The following is a 15,458-nucleotide window of genomic DNA, read 5'->3' on the forward strand; positions in this document are numbered from 1 at the left end:
TCAGCTGTATCTCCAGTGTCAAGTGTCCTCTTCAAGAGAAAGTCCATTCTCCTGCTCCAATCAGCCAGACTGAGTTCTCTCTGTCCTGGGCCTACTGCATTTACTGTGTCAAAATATAGCAGCAGTCTGAGGCTTTTCAATAATTTACGTCTTGTCTATAGGGGGACACTCAGGAGAGCTAATCCCTTACTTTAGAAGAAAATTAAGATAAACCAAATTAAGGCCATTTTAATTCTGAATGAGAGTGTCCACACAAGGGTTTAATGCAGTTTAACTAATCTACTTTAAATTCATACTTGTAGGGTAGGTCTATGAAATTAGGTTGATTTTATAGAAGTTGATTTTTAGAAATCGATTTTATACAGTTGATTGCATATGTCCACACTAAATGCATTAAGTCGGTGGAGTGCATCCTTACTACCATGGCTAGCATCGACTTATGGAGCGGTGCACTGTGGGTAGCTATCCTACAGTTTCTGCAGTCTCCACCACCCATTGGAATTCTAGGTTAAGCTCCCAATGCCTGATGGGGCAAAAACATTGTAGCGGGTGGTTTTGGGTACATGTCATGAGTCACCGCTCCCTTCGTGAAAGCAATGGCAGACAATCGTTTTGCGCCAGACACCAGGGCAATTAGAAGAGCCCAGCAAGGCATGCTATGCATCAGAGAGGCTTTGAAAACCAGTTTCATGATTGGCCAGGCTTCGGTGTGACAGTTGTGTGCGTTTCTCCTTGATGCAAACCCGCCCCCTTTGTTGATTTTAATTCCCTGTAAGCCAACCACCCTCCTCCCTTCAAAATAAAGTAACTATTGTTTTGAAACCATGCATTCTTTCTTTATTAACTAAAAATAATGAGATAATGGACAAGGTAGCCTGGGTGGGGTGAGGGAGGAGGGAAGGACAAGGCCTCATTGATTTTTAGTGTGGCTACAATAAGCAAACTCTTTGAATGACAGCCTTCTGTTGCTTGGGCCATCCTCTGAAGTGTAGTGGCTGGGTGCCCGAAGCCTCCTCCCCCTGTGTTCTTGGGCATCTGGGTGAGGAGGCTATGGAACATGGGGAGGAGGGTAGGAAGTTATACAGTGGATGCAGTGGGGGTCTGTGCTCTTGTTGATTTTCCTGTAGCTCCAACAGATGCTTCATCATGTCCGTCTGCTCCCCCATTAGCCTCAGCATTGCATCCTGTCTCCGCTCTTTGCACTCACTTAATTCTTTCCTGGCCTCTACCACTGAATGCCTCCATGCATTAAGCTGTGCCCTATCAGTGCAAGAGGACTTCATGAGCTCGGAAAACATGTCATTGCGAGTGTGGTTTTTTTTGCCTTTTAATCTGTGATAACCTCAGGAACAGAGATGATGGGGGAGCATAGAAGCATTCTACGCTCTATGATTTTGGGGGGACTGCATGGTCACCTGTGGTGCTGAGTTTGCCACGCTGACCAAACAGGAAATGAAATTCAAAAGTTCCGGGGCTTTTCCTGTGTACCTGGCTAGTGCATCGGAGTTCAAAGTGCTGTCCAGAGCAGTCACAATGGAGCACTCTGGGATGGCTCCCAGAGGCCAATACCATCGATCTGCGTCCACACTACCCCAAATTCAACCCTGCAAAATCGATTTTAGTGCTACTCGCCTCTCCGGGGAGCAGTACAGAAGTCGATTTTAAGAGTCGATGGAACGGGGTTGGTTGTGTGGACGCATTCATTTTTAAATCTACCTAACACAGCTAAATTCGACCTAACTCCATAGTGTAGACCAGGCCTTAGTTCATTTGGATTAGTTTTCCTGAGTATCTGCATGTAGACAAGTCCTTATACTTCAGAGTTTACTGCAGAACTGATGACTCCTTTTCTGGGGGAGGGGGGGTGGAGTAGTTCAGTCTCTACAGCTGGTCAGAATTGGGGCTCTCCTGGGAATGGTAATGTATATACTAATCTATTCTGTGAAGTGGACGTCTGTTGTTCAGGAGCTAAGATTGCCCAATTCAAGGGTGCATCCCTCAGCCCTTAAGTAGCACTTAAAGCCAGACCTAAAATCCACTGAAGTCAGTGGGCAACCTTCCATTACGTCAGTGGGCTTGGCATCAGGTCTTGAACCTGAATTTTAGGGTATGTCTACATCATTGCCAGGGATGTGCTTCCCACTGCCAGTAGACAGACTTGTGGTGGCACTGCTCAAGCTAGTGTGCTAAAAATAGTAGTGTAGCCAGGTGCAGCATGGACAGTGGTTTGAGCTAGCCTCCCAAGTACTTATCCAGGGGATCTGGGCACGTTTGTACTCGGATGACGAGCTTGAGCTGCTGCCTGGGCTATACTGCTATTTTTAGTGTGCTAACTGGTGAAGAGCTAGTGCACATCTGTCCCACCAGAGCTGGGAAGCCCACTCTGAGATACAGTATAGACGTACTCTTAGAGGTAAAAGGTAAGTGCTTAATTTTTAAGACATTCATACTATGGACTGTTCAAAAGACTTAATATTGTCAAATTTAACACGTGAGGGTTCTTTCCTGTTTTTATGAATCCGGTGATATTAACAATTCAACACAATTAGAGGCAAAAGGAAATGATGATCAGTTACTGTTTCTATTTTTGGTCCAGTATGCTGGTGATGCTAACTTTTAGCAATAGAGGGATGAGAAGGGCATTGCTACTGTACACTTCTTAATACATTGCTTGGCTCTGTTTTATTCTTGGAGTAAAATAAAACAGAAGAGTAGTGTGTGGAAATGAAGTACAGGCCAAAGCACATTGATTCTGCCAAAGTTATTCCAATTAATTACTTTATCACAGGGAAAACATTTCCTTTACATTGTGTATTGGCCTTGGATAGTATCAACATATTTCAGTAGGAAGGATATTCAGTTGCATCTTACAGTAACACTTCCCTGATAACTCCATTAATGTGTCCAAACAAGTAAAAAAGCATTTCTAATCCAATGTCACATACTATGTTAAAAATATAAGTTTTGACTGACATAGCTTCTGAAACACCTACCAAGCACATGGCACAGCATTAAATTCCTAATGTCTTCACAATTATTTCATACCTCTAGTGAAAAAGCTATAACTAATTTTCTTCATTGCCCATTTCCAATGGGCTTGGTTCTCAGCAGAACTTGTAAATAAAGCTCAGTTATTTTTCTTGATTGACCATGCAAAGAAACTGTGCAATGGCACATACTTACTAAGCAGAACTGCATCCTATGTGCATTCAGTCGCTCTGCTTAGTTTAGTGAGAAGAAAGTGTAAGAAGCCCTGTAGAATCAATTTCATTCTGGAAAAGCCAACTGCATTTTTTTTATAGCTTGAGCATCATCAACAGAGTTAATAACTTAATTACAATTACAGGGATGCCTTTGTGACCCCAGTGACTTCACCTGTTGCCTACTGAAGGCAATAGGGTTTTGCTTGGTGTAACTGAGGACGATGGGGTTATATAGCTATAACTAAGGGCAAGATTCTTAGACGCTTCATTAGCGGTGTTAATGCACAAGCTAAAATGAACCAGCGCACACCCTTTTATGTGGTTTGTATCTCTGGGGTGTAGTGCATAGACAAAGTTTTTATCTGGCTTGTGATTGCTAGTTACAAGACTAGTATTTATATGACCATGTCCTCACACCAAACTAGAAACTGCTCTCTTGGAAGGCTCAGCTGTAGCTAGCGAGTTATTAGCTCAGTCATTACTCATAGCACAAAAAGGTATCACATTTTATTGTAAATGCAGGACAATCCCTCACAATTTGTTCTTTGCAAGTAGGAAATGTTACAATTAATGCCACTAGAAAAAAAGACTTTTACCCTTCCAGGAAAAATCAAATCTGAGGAATTTCTCTTTAACGGGGAAACCAATGTGGAATTTTTCCAAAGCTGCTCCACCCATTGATAAGACTAACACTCTCTACACTGCTAAGACTCTCTGAAAGCAAGAAAACAAATTGATAAAGGTATAAACATTTTGATTTTATTTTTCTTATATAAATTCTAACACTTAAATTCAGATTTTTTTGGTCAAAAGAAGAGGATTTTAGCAGCCTCAGAACTAGTTGAACATTTGTTATGTAGTTTTCAATGGCATTTCTAGATGAAAAAAAAGGAACATAGACAAATTGCACATGGATGGTTACTGTCCCCTTACTGAGATTTTTAGGTTAGATGTTAAAACATCAACTTTGAACCTAATTAACCAGATTTTGATCTCAATTACACCAGTGTAAATTATAGACTCATAGACTTAAGGTCAGAAGGAACCATTATGATCATCTAGTCTGATTTCCTGCACAACGCAGGCCACAGAATCTCACCCACCCATTCCTGTAACAACCCCCTAAGCTATGTCTGAGTTACTGAAGTCCTCAACTTGTGTTTTAAAGACTTCAAGGTGCAGAGAATCTCCCAGCAAGTGACCCATGCCCCATGCTGCAGAGGAAGGCGAAACCCCCCGAGGGCCTCTGCCAATCTTCCCTGGAGGAAAATTCCTTCCCGACCCCAAATATGGCGATCAGTTAAACCCTGAGCATGTGGGCAAGATTCACCAGCCAGCACCGAGGAAAGAACTCAGAGTGATCCTGAAATCGAACCTGGCCAGTTTCCTAATTTCTTGTTGTTTCTGTTTTTAAGTTTAATAATTGTTTCTATTTTAATAGCTTCTTAAGATGTACATTTGACACTGCAAGGATAAGAAGCTAATGATCTTGTAATTTCTGGTATTTAATTATTCTTCTGCCTACACATGGATCAAATTTATATGAATGTTACATTCATTCATGAAAAAAAAAAGGAAAAAAACTAATCACTTTCACAGCTTTATCTGGGGCAACATTACTCCCTGAGCCCTACCCTAGATCCATAGACTGGTGGCAGTTTCCTGCTGAGGTCATACCTGGATCAACAGGATGGCTCTTTTCTTAGCTGCTCTGCCTCTTCACAGCTTCTCACCCTGGCTGCACATTGTAACTCCCCTATACGGCCCTGCCTTTTCTTGCATGTCAACTCCTTCTGGACTTCTGCAATCCAGGGGGCTGACTGTTAATCATCCCAGCCACCAGTGGGGTGTCATGGCCAGCTGCTTCTAGTCTCAAATTCCCTTTACTCTCCAGGGCTTTGTATAACAGTCCAGGGCCATTGTGAGATTACAGTGTGGCTCTAGATTTGTCCTGCCAAGTTCCCATACACAAGACTCCTTCTCATCACAGACTGATGGTATTAAATCCCAAGAGAGTGACTCTGCTGCTCTGACCTGATGGGTCAATGTTTCTTGGCTTACTTGCAAGTCTGAGACGCTGAGTGGGAAAGTGGAGGAATGGAATTTGGAGCCAGTTAGTGGATTCAACTTTCATTCCTAACTGTTTCCTTTGTGCAGAGAAAGGCATGAGGAAAGTAAGGTAATCCTGGGGGGCATAGCCCAAAAATCAATTTCACTCCTTTTTCTGTTGGCAAATATCTCTGGATCACATCCAACTTGTACCCTAGTTACTGTACCCTAGTTACTATATGAGATTAGAGTTCTTCTGACCACCTCTGACAGAACATCACCTGATGATGACAGATGGGATTGGCAAATAGTTAAGACTGGTTGGTCCCAGTCAAATGATCACTCACAAAGCCTAAGAGCAACTGGCAAAAACTGTCTTTAGGGAGTGACATAAAGAACTGTCAATCCTATCCATCCCTAAGAATTCTAAAAGATCACAGAGTTACTGTGATCCAAAGTTTCTCTACTGGTTGCACACATCTTACAACAGTACTGACATAAATTGTCTGAACAATATGTATGACCACATCTGTTGTAGGTATAGTCAGGCTGGATAGAGGTTCTGTGTCAGGAAATGAGCCAGCAATAAACTGGATTTTAAAAAGGAATCCTTTCTCTTTTCTTCATACATTGGAACTGCCCAGTTCAGGAGACACCCCTCCCACTCCCCATCAAAAGCATAGTTGTAAGTGTCCTAGTGGCGTTGATGAAACTCAGTTATCCATAACTCCTGGGCCTCTCTACTGGGGCACATTCTGTTCATAAGGCAGCCTTTAATGTTCCAAGTCAGCCTTTTCATTTGCTGGAAGACATGCTTTAGAGTCATATAGCTCAGTTCTGCAACAAAGCTAGGAGGCTGCATAACTGTATCCTATTATTTAAGTATCAGCCTTACCACAGAACTCAAACCTCTTTAATCATAGAATCATAGAATATTAGGGTTGGAAGAGACCTCAGGGGGTCATCTAGTCCAATTCCCTGCTCAAAGGAGGACCAACTCCAACTAAATCATCCCAGTCAAGGCTTTGTCAAGCTGGGCCTTAAAAACCTCTAAGAATGGAGATTCCACCGCCTCCCTAGGTAACCCATTCCAGTGCTTCATCACCCTCCTAGTGAAATAGTGTTTCCTAATATGCAACCTAGACCTCCCCCACTGCAATTTGAGACCATTGCTTCTTGTTCTGTCATCTGCCACCACTGAGAACAGCTGAGCTCCATCCTCTTTGGAACCCTTATTCAGGTAGCTAAAGGCTGCTATCAAATTCCCCCTCACTCTTTCTCTTCTGCAGACTAAATAAGCCCAGTTCCCTCAGCCTCTCCTCAGAAGTAATGTGCTCCAGTCCCTAATCATTTCTGTTGCCCTCCACTGGACTCTCTCCAATTTATCCACATCCCATCTGTAGTGGGGGGACCAAAACTGGATTCAATACTCCAGGTGTGGCCTCACCAGTGTCAAATAGAGGGAAATAATCACTTCCCTCAATCTGCTGGCAATCCTCCTACTAATACAGCCCAATATGCTGTTAGCCTTCTTGGCAACAAGGGCACACTGTTGACTCATATCCACTTCTCATCCACTGTAATCCCCAGGTCCTTTTCTGTAGAACTGCTGCTTAGCCAGTTGGTCCCCAGCCCATAGTAGTGCATGGGATTCTTTCTTCCTAAGTGCAGGACTCTGCACTTGTCCTTGCTCAACCTCATCAGATTTCTTTTGGCCCATACCCACAATCTCTCAAACCCATCTCAAAATGTTTTTGTAGCTAGAGCTCTTCATTGCTAGATGGCATATCTGGTTCTGCTGACTCAGGCACCGCAAAAACATTCACATCAGTGTCAATGGAACATTTTTAATTCACACTGTGTCCAACAGTGTTTTGTTCCACCTCTACAGTCACCAGGTTCCTCCCTAGATTGTGTTTAACCCTTCCTTCCCCGCCCTTTGTCTCCACCTCCTACTTCCTCTTTCTTTAATGTCTTGTGCATTACTATAGGTCTTAACCACTAGGTGTCACAAGTACTCATATCAAAACCACAAATGACTGAATGGCCAACTGCTTTAAAGTGCTTTCCTGGACATCTGGACATCTTCCTCATTGTGAAATGATAAACCAAACATTGGGACACAGGATCACAAAACAATGAGGAAACTCCTAAATGGGTCAATATAGAAAAGGAATACCTTGAACTGTTACATAAATGGCTAGATCCATAATATTGTCAGGCACAAAAAGTGCATCTTTAATTAGCAAGGTTCCTGAATTTAATAAATTTATAATGGATGAATAAATTAATGCCATTCAGAAAATCCAGAGGTTAAATCTAAAGATAGAAAAATATGCTGGCAAGAGTAGATTTATATAAATATAATATAGAAAAAGCTCAACTATGGGTATACTGTCAGTAAAGAAACACTGTTGGTCAGATCCTCAGGCAACTTTCAGACAAAACTGTTTGTGGAATCTCTCTCTCTGTCTCTCTCTCATAACAGGAGTTTTACATCAACTGAAATACATATTCCTACCTTCCCAGCATGGCAGTGACATCAGACTTTTACTTTTTTTGTATGGAAATGATATTTTAGGTCATTTCCCTTCCCCCACAAGCTCCCTGTCTGACACCTTCCCATTCCCTGTAATCCACCCTCTCCACCTTCTCGCTCATGCCAGGGGCTCTGTTTCCTCTGTACTGACCCCTCCAACACATAACACTGTGTCTCATTTCTCCACTCATGTCAGGGGCCCTGTGTGTCCCCCCAATTTGGCATTCCCTGTACACCATTGTGCCCCATTCTCTACCCATGTTAGGGGCTCTGTATGCTCCTTCATTTTCCCTTCCTCTCATGTCTTCTTCCTCCCACCCATGTCAGAGGTTCTGTGCGCTTCTCCCAATTCCCTTGTGCCATTGTACTCCATTTTGTTCTCATGTCAAGTGCTGTGTGAGCTTCCCCCTTCCCTCCGTGATCCTCATTTCACCTCATACCATGGTCACTCCATTCTACTCACCCCCCCCCCCCAAGCCAGGAACTGTGTGTGTCACCTATTCCCCTTTTTCCTCCATATCAGGGTCCCCCATTCTCGGCCCATACCAGGGGCATGTTGTGCTCCCCTTTTCCCATTCCCTCCATCATTTTTATTTCTTTTCTTTATGTATGGGAGATAACATAAGGGATCAGCATTTTAAACTCTGCTAGGATGATAGGCAGAGGTGAGATGGGTGGGGGGTGTTGCTGGAAAGTGCTACTGACTGCCATCAACTTATAGTCAATTATAGACCTGATGTAAGAAGATCCATTCGTCTCCCTATCTCCCCCCGTCATGGTATTATGATTTTACCAAAATCAACAGGGTTCTGCCCATTATGCCTAGAACACTCCCTAAAATTTTGGAATTGATCAGATGTCATATTCAAAAGTTATCACGTTATGTCCACATAAGCACACAGAGAAATACCCTCAAGTGAGTGTAGGACCTCACTGCAGTTGGTCAAATAATAGATGATTATCAGAAGTCTGTAAAGCTTAAACTGTGCAGCCATTTTAAGTGGGCAGGTCTCATGACAGAAGTGGGCCTTGAGGAAGGATTAGAAAGAGGAATGGGTAATGGTTTCTGATTATAGTAGGAGAAAGATAATGGCTAAATTTGTCATTGGGGCAACTCCTTTAACTTCAGCAGGATTGTGCCATTTTATGGCAGTGATTAATTTGGCCTAAAATGCACTGTTGTATATATGCTGACCATACAGCATAAATTCTTGATGTTATTAAGTATTATTAAATAACAATTTGCATCACAATCTATAGTATTTCACATAGCGGTGTAATTATCTAACCTGTATTCCTATTTAGAGTATAATCCCAGCTAATGTTTCTTCACCCGTCTAACATATAAACAAGCAATTTACTTATGGTTCAGGGTGAATCAATAATGAATCAGTCCCTTCTGACACCACTAACATGAAAACTAAAGTGGATTTCATAAGATTTTCCAGTTGTACTTGTATTTGCCAGTGATGGATATGTCCCAAGACAGCCAGGACACATGCAATTACAGAGACAAAGTTTTAAATGGGGCCAGCTATTCCTGTGAATTTCAATACATTTTTGAGAGATTTTGGTAATAAAGAAATGTTCCGAAGGCCTGGAATTTCACTGGCAGTGGCAGTGCAAAGCTCCCCGTGCCACTTTTTGGAAGAGACTTCATCTAGGGCTGAAAGAATAGCTTACTAAGTAGCCTACAATAACTGACATGAAAATTAACGTCACATTCTGTTATGGCTGGGGGGTGCCACCTCAGTGGATTCTGTTTTATCCATAATAATTCCCCCTCATAGGGCTCATTGCAGGATCGCTCCACTCTGCAAGATTGAGTCCATATAGCCCTTTTTTACATATAAATCTCAACTCACTTGTTTATCATTATCCTTACATTACAAATGGAAGAAAAAGACCAGAGAGGGAAGTGACAGGCCCGGGGTCACATGGTAGGGCAGTAAAAAACCCAGCAGAAAAAATCCAATAGGTTTCATTTTTCTTAGGTCAGTTCCTGACCCACCTGACCCACACTGCCTTCTGTAGCTGTATTTAGGTGGATATATATATATATATAATACGAATACATGTTGCAGATTGTCTGTTAAGGCAATGTTGCACTATTTGCCAATCACAAGAGCCAGTCAAGGTAAATGTCAAGAAAATGCAAAGCCCAGAGGAAATGCAAACTTGTATAAAGAGAAACCAAAATTATGAGTCACCTGAATTTTGTAAAGTTTGAGAAATGTTTAGCCTATTCCCTAAATATTGCAGCTAATGGCATGTGGACCCTGATTTGGAACTCTGCTGTCATTTGTTTTGGAGGGTGATAAGTTCCTACAATCCTTTAGAATGAATTATGGCTGAAAAATATACAGCCAAGTAAGTCCTTGATATTACTTTCTCAATGTCTGGCCAACATACTTTACTGTTGCAAATAATGTTGCACAAAAAGAAAAATAAACACAAGGGTAACTCAGTACAAAAAGATCAGTGTTAAATTCTCATGTTTAAATGGGAATCTGTAATAATTTCTATTGTTAAAAGTTCATACAAAGTGGCCAGGATTGTCCCAGTTACCCATCTTCCCTAATAAATAATAAAAAATTGGTAGTTCCCCTTCTGTTGGGTAACAGATGAAAGCAAGATCATGCTACTTAGAGCTTGTGGAAAAATGGGTCAAATGGGTCAAAACCCTTTACAGCTGGTTGAAAACTGGGATGACATTTTCACGAAAATGTTGTGAAGATTTTCACCCATTTTTTATGTGCAGATTTGAAATGTCTCTGGAAAATGTTGCCAGCTTTAATATTACCCCCTGATATGCTAAAGAGATGGAGAACTATTACTCGTGTTGGGGGAATCAAATAATGAATTCCAAGAAATGTGAGCAAGCATTGCTAGGATGCTCGCAATTGTGTCCATTTGCCCTGCAGTTCTGTAACACTGGTTTACCATTTTTGAGAAGTCGTCTGCTTCAGAGATAAAATGTGGTATTTATTATGTATTTTGATGTGCTGAATTCAAATATGACAATTAAAACAACTGATTGGCTACTGTTTCTAAGATATTTAAGTTTTTACATTTTATGTCTATGTATATTGTGTAGATAGTAGAGTTTTAATCATAAATTGTAAACCTAGGTCTTTTCATGTGTTTATGGTTGCTTTACATGATAATATTTCACCTGTCCTGTTTATGTAACACTTTAAAAATCAGCAAAAGGGTTATATAAATAAAATTTATTATGAAACAAAAGGCAAAAAACTATTATGTACATAGTTTAGTCCTATTCAGTGTCTACTCGGCGCTTCTTGGCTTGTCTCTTGTATTCATTAAATGGAGCATCTCTTGTCACTGTCCAGCAATAGTCTGCAAGCATTGATGGGCTCCATTTGCCCTGATAGCGTTTCTCCATTGTTGCAATGTCCTGGTGAAATCGCTCGCCGTGCTCGTCGCTCACTGCTCCGCAGTTCGGTGGAAAAAAATCTAGATGAGAGTGCAAAAAATGTATCTTTAGTGACATGTTGCAACCAAGGCTTTTGTATGCCTTGAGGAGGTTTTCCACCAACAACCTGTAGTTGTCTGCCTTGTTGTTTCCGAGAAAATTTATTGCCACTAACTGGAAGGCTTTCCATGCCGTCTTTTCCTTGCCACGCAGTGCATGGTCAAATGCATCATCTCGGAGAAGTTCACGAATCTGAGGACCAACAAAGACACCTTCCTTTATCTTAGCTTCACTTAACCTTGGAAATTTTCCACAGAGGTACTTGAAAGCTGCTTGTGTTTTGTCAATGGCCTTGACAAAGTTCTTCATCAGACCCAGCTTGATGTGTAAGGGTGGTAACAAAATCTTCCTTGATTCAACAAGTGGTGGATGCTGAACACTTTTCCTCCCAGGCTCCAATGACTGTCGGAGTGGCCAATCTTTCTTGATGTAGTGGGAATCTCTTGCACGACTATCCCATTCGCAGAGAAAACAGCAGTACTTTGTGTATCCAGTCTGCAGACCAAGCAAGAGAGCAACAACCTTCAAATCGCCACAAAGCTGCCACTGATGTTGGTCATAGTTTATGCACCTCAAAAGTTGTTTCATGTTGTCATAGGTTTCCTTCATATGGACTGCATGACCAACTGGAATTGATGGCAAAACATTGCCATTATGCAGCAAAACAGCTTTAAGACTCGTCTTCGATGAATCAATGAACAGTCTCCACTCATCTGGATCGTGAACGATGTTGAGGGCTGCCATCACACCATCGATGTTGTTGCAGGCTACAAGATCACCTTCCATGAAGAAGAATGGGACAAGATCCTTTTGACGGTCACGGAACATGGAAACCCTAACATCACCTGCCAGGAGATTCCACTGCTGTAGTCTGGAGCCCAACAGTTAGACTAGAGCCAATCAACAATTTTAAGCATCATTTTCGTACTCAGTGACCCAGAATTAGTAAAGTTTGACTACATTTATTTCAGAAGCATTTTGGCTGTAGAGCAGTATAATAGAAAGAAAGGATGACTCAGTGGTTAGGGCTTATGTGTGACGCTGGACAAGTCACTGAGCCTCTCTGTGCCTCAATTCCCCATCTGTGAAATGCAGATAGTAGTACTTTCTTACCTCACAGGGGTATACTGGGATGTTCAGATTCTAGGGTAATAAGGACCATATATGTAACTTAGATTAAGGGAGAAAGTGAAAAAGGAGGAGGAACTGAGCAATGGGTTTTAGAAACTAGAACTTCCCTACACTAGCCTTCATGAAAATAATGTGATCATATCCACACTTCTGTCAACCATATCTGATATGAAATTCTTTGACCCTGAGCCCACTACAATTTTAACTCAGCACACACAGTACCAGATTCGTTTTGCTTTTTTGCCCATTAGGTTCAGAGCCTAACAACAAGAGCTGCTGATCAACTGCAGCTCCGTTTGATTTATATGGAGGTTGCAGTTGCTTAGCAGCACCTCTCAGGATTAGACCCTGAAGGCATAATCTCTGCTTTGAAAGTGCTTTCCGTGAAAAAGCACTGAACTAACCATTGTTTTTTTTTCTAATCTAGAGCAGTCTGCTGCTGTTGTAACACTTAAAAATTAAACAATTTCTTACAAGTGAAATTAATCCAGAGGTATTAGAAGTATTACGGTCTTTACATACTTTTAAAAAATTAAATGAATAGTAATAGAAGAGACTGTTTAATCTGTATTATACCACACAACGTTTCTTTTGCTCCCTATTTGACAACTTTGTGCTGTTAACAAGACACTGAATTTCATCTCTGGGTTTAATCCACATCCAAATGCTGTTCTTCACTGACACAGCAAAATCCAGTTTCCAAGTCAGACTGGCGAGTGCAGTGAATTTCATCCTTTAACATGAGATCCTATTGATTTTCTAGGAATCCTCAAATGACTGTGTCCCATTCTTCTATTTTTCTGAATAACAGAGAGTGGAACCATGCTACATGACAATCAGTGTAAATGAAATGAAAATTCTGGACATGCTGATAGAGTTCCACCCACAAACTCAAAGCTACAGTATTCATCATTAAAAATCCATAACCTGCCAACTGGCACCTAACAGTTACCCAGGGGTGGCTCCAGGCACTAGCATGCCAAGTGCGTGCTTGGGGCAGCAAGCCACTGGGGGCACTTTGCTGGTAGCTGCGAGGGCGGCAGGCAGGCTGCCTTCGGTGGCATGTCTGCGGACGGTCCGCTGGTCCCGCAGCTTCGGCGGACCTCCTGCAGGTCCGCCAAAGCCGCGGGACCAGTGGACCCTCCTCAAGCATGCCCCTGAAGGCAGCCTGCCTGCCGTGCTTGAGGCGGCAAAATGCCTAGAGGCGCCCCTGCAATTACCCCAGCTATTTCCTGTTCTGAATGCATAGGGTTAGATTTTGATCTGTCCGAGGTGAGCATGAGGAACCCCCTCCTCCTTTGCACAGCCTACTAAAGGGCAGAGAACAGCAGCAGTGCCTGTAAGTGGGGACTGCTGACCATTGCTGCCTCAGGGGAACCAACCACCCAGAAGAGGGCAGGGATTTGTGGGGAGGAGCCAGAGCATACTCTCCCCTTGCACTTGGAACAGCCCTGGGGGAGGTTTGTGCCTCATGATGATGCCTCATTTTCCTCATGAAGCACAATCTTCCTGCATGAGGTAATGAGGCCCTGCAGTGCCCCCGAGGCAGGGCTCTGTGCACATTGCACATTGCTCAGAGAAAGCGCAGTGTGGTAACACTTGGCAAATGCTGACTTGTCTAGTAGTGAGCTCCGAAGCTTTTTCATCGATGCCTGTCTTGAAACCACAATTGTGGCCAGGTTTCCAGTTCCATCAAGTGGGCTTAGCAGGAAACAGTTTGCTATTCTCATTCCATCTGCCCACTGTTCTCAGTTTCTGAGAGTGTGCAGTTTTGGTCCTTTGGATGAATGGATAAGCAGTGCTGGTTTCTACTGAATTATGATGAAAGGGGCTGAATTACTGAATTGTATGTTCCTTTGTGTTGAAGGAATGTCTTTTAGAATGTAGGTTTGTCATTTATAAAACTTTCAACAGTGTTCCTCTAGATCTGGGTTTTTTTCCCCTCCCTCAATACTTCTCTTGTTTCTGGTAACTTTTATCTTCCTTCACAAATTCCTTAGTGGTTTAAGCTGAAGTGTTTTCTTCAGGCTGAAAGTCGCATATTAGTTAACACATTGCCTTCCCTGTCATGATGATATTTTGTCTTTAAAGTTCACGCATAAGAATAATATCTGGCTCTGCTATAGCGCTTTCCAGCACTAGATCTTACTGTGCTTCATAAAGGAGGGCAGTATCATTACCCTCATTTTACAGACAGACAGAGAAATTGAGGCACAGAGGGGGGAAGTGACTTGTTCAAGGTCATGCAGCAGGCCAGTGGCAGAGCTGAGAATAGATGCCAGGTCTCTTGAGTCCCAATCCAGTGATCTGTGTTAATAGCACAGGAAGCTGAAGTCCTCTGTTCACTGAACAAGAAGAGGATTGTCCCAAAGTGTCCACACTGCCTTTCCCAGCCAATGTGTCTAAACCCTGACGTGCAAAGACCACCTCTCAGGTTCATTCTCCACACTTGGACAATGTGAAGACTTTTGGTTTCCATTAAGTGTCTGAATTGGTATCACACATCATAGTAATTTTTGTGATATAGTTACATGTTGTGATGAGGTTTACAAACCCCACACTGTGGAGGAGATAGGGGAAGGACTAGAGCAGTACTGGGCCCAGAAGGCCTTGCACCTCAGGTACTGCTGAGCATGCTGCTGGGGGAGAAGACTAGTATAAAGGGAACTTCAGCACACTAGATGGGGGGAAAAAAGAGAGGCCATTTCCTGGAGAAGCTCTGTCCTGCAGCAATAGAAGAAGATTCTTCTACCATTGGGACCTGTAGGTGAGTCTTCCCCCAACCCTCGTAGACATTCCTCAGGAGGTAAGGAGAACCCTGGGCAAGGGCACAAGAGAGCTGCAGGCATTGGCTCTAGGCAGTGGGGGCTTGAATAAAGGCTTTAAGTTAACTGCAACCACACCCTGAACAGGGTGTGGTAAGAAGTTGTCCTGGGGAAAGTGAGCAAGGGGCTGGTTGAATCTAGGCCATCTCATGCTGCTGCACTTTCAGCATCCTGGGCTGGGACCTAGTGGAGGAGAAGGAGGGCCTAGGTGTCCC

Source organism: Chelonoidis abingdonii, chromosome 2 (genome assembly GCF_003597395.2).
Source record: "Chelonoidis abingdonii isolate Lonesome George chromosome 2, CheloAbing_2.0, whole genome shotgun sequence".
NCBI classification, from domain to species: domain Eukaryota; kingdom Metazoa; phylum Chordata; order Testudines; family Testudinidae; genus Chelonoidis; species Chelonoidis abingdonii.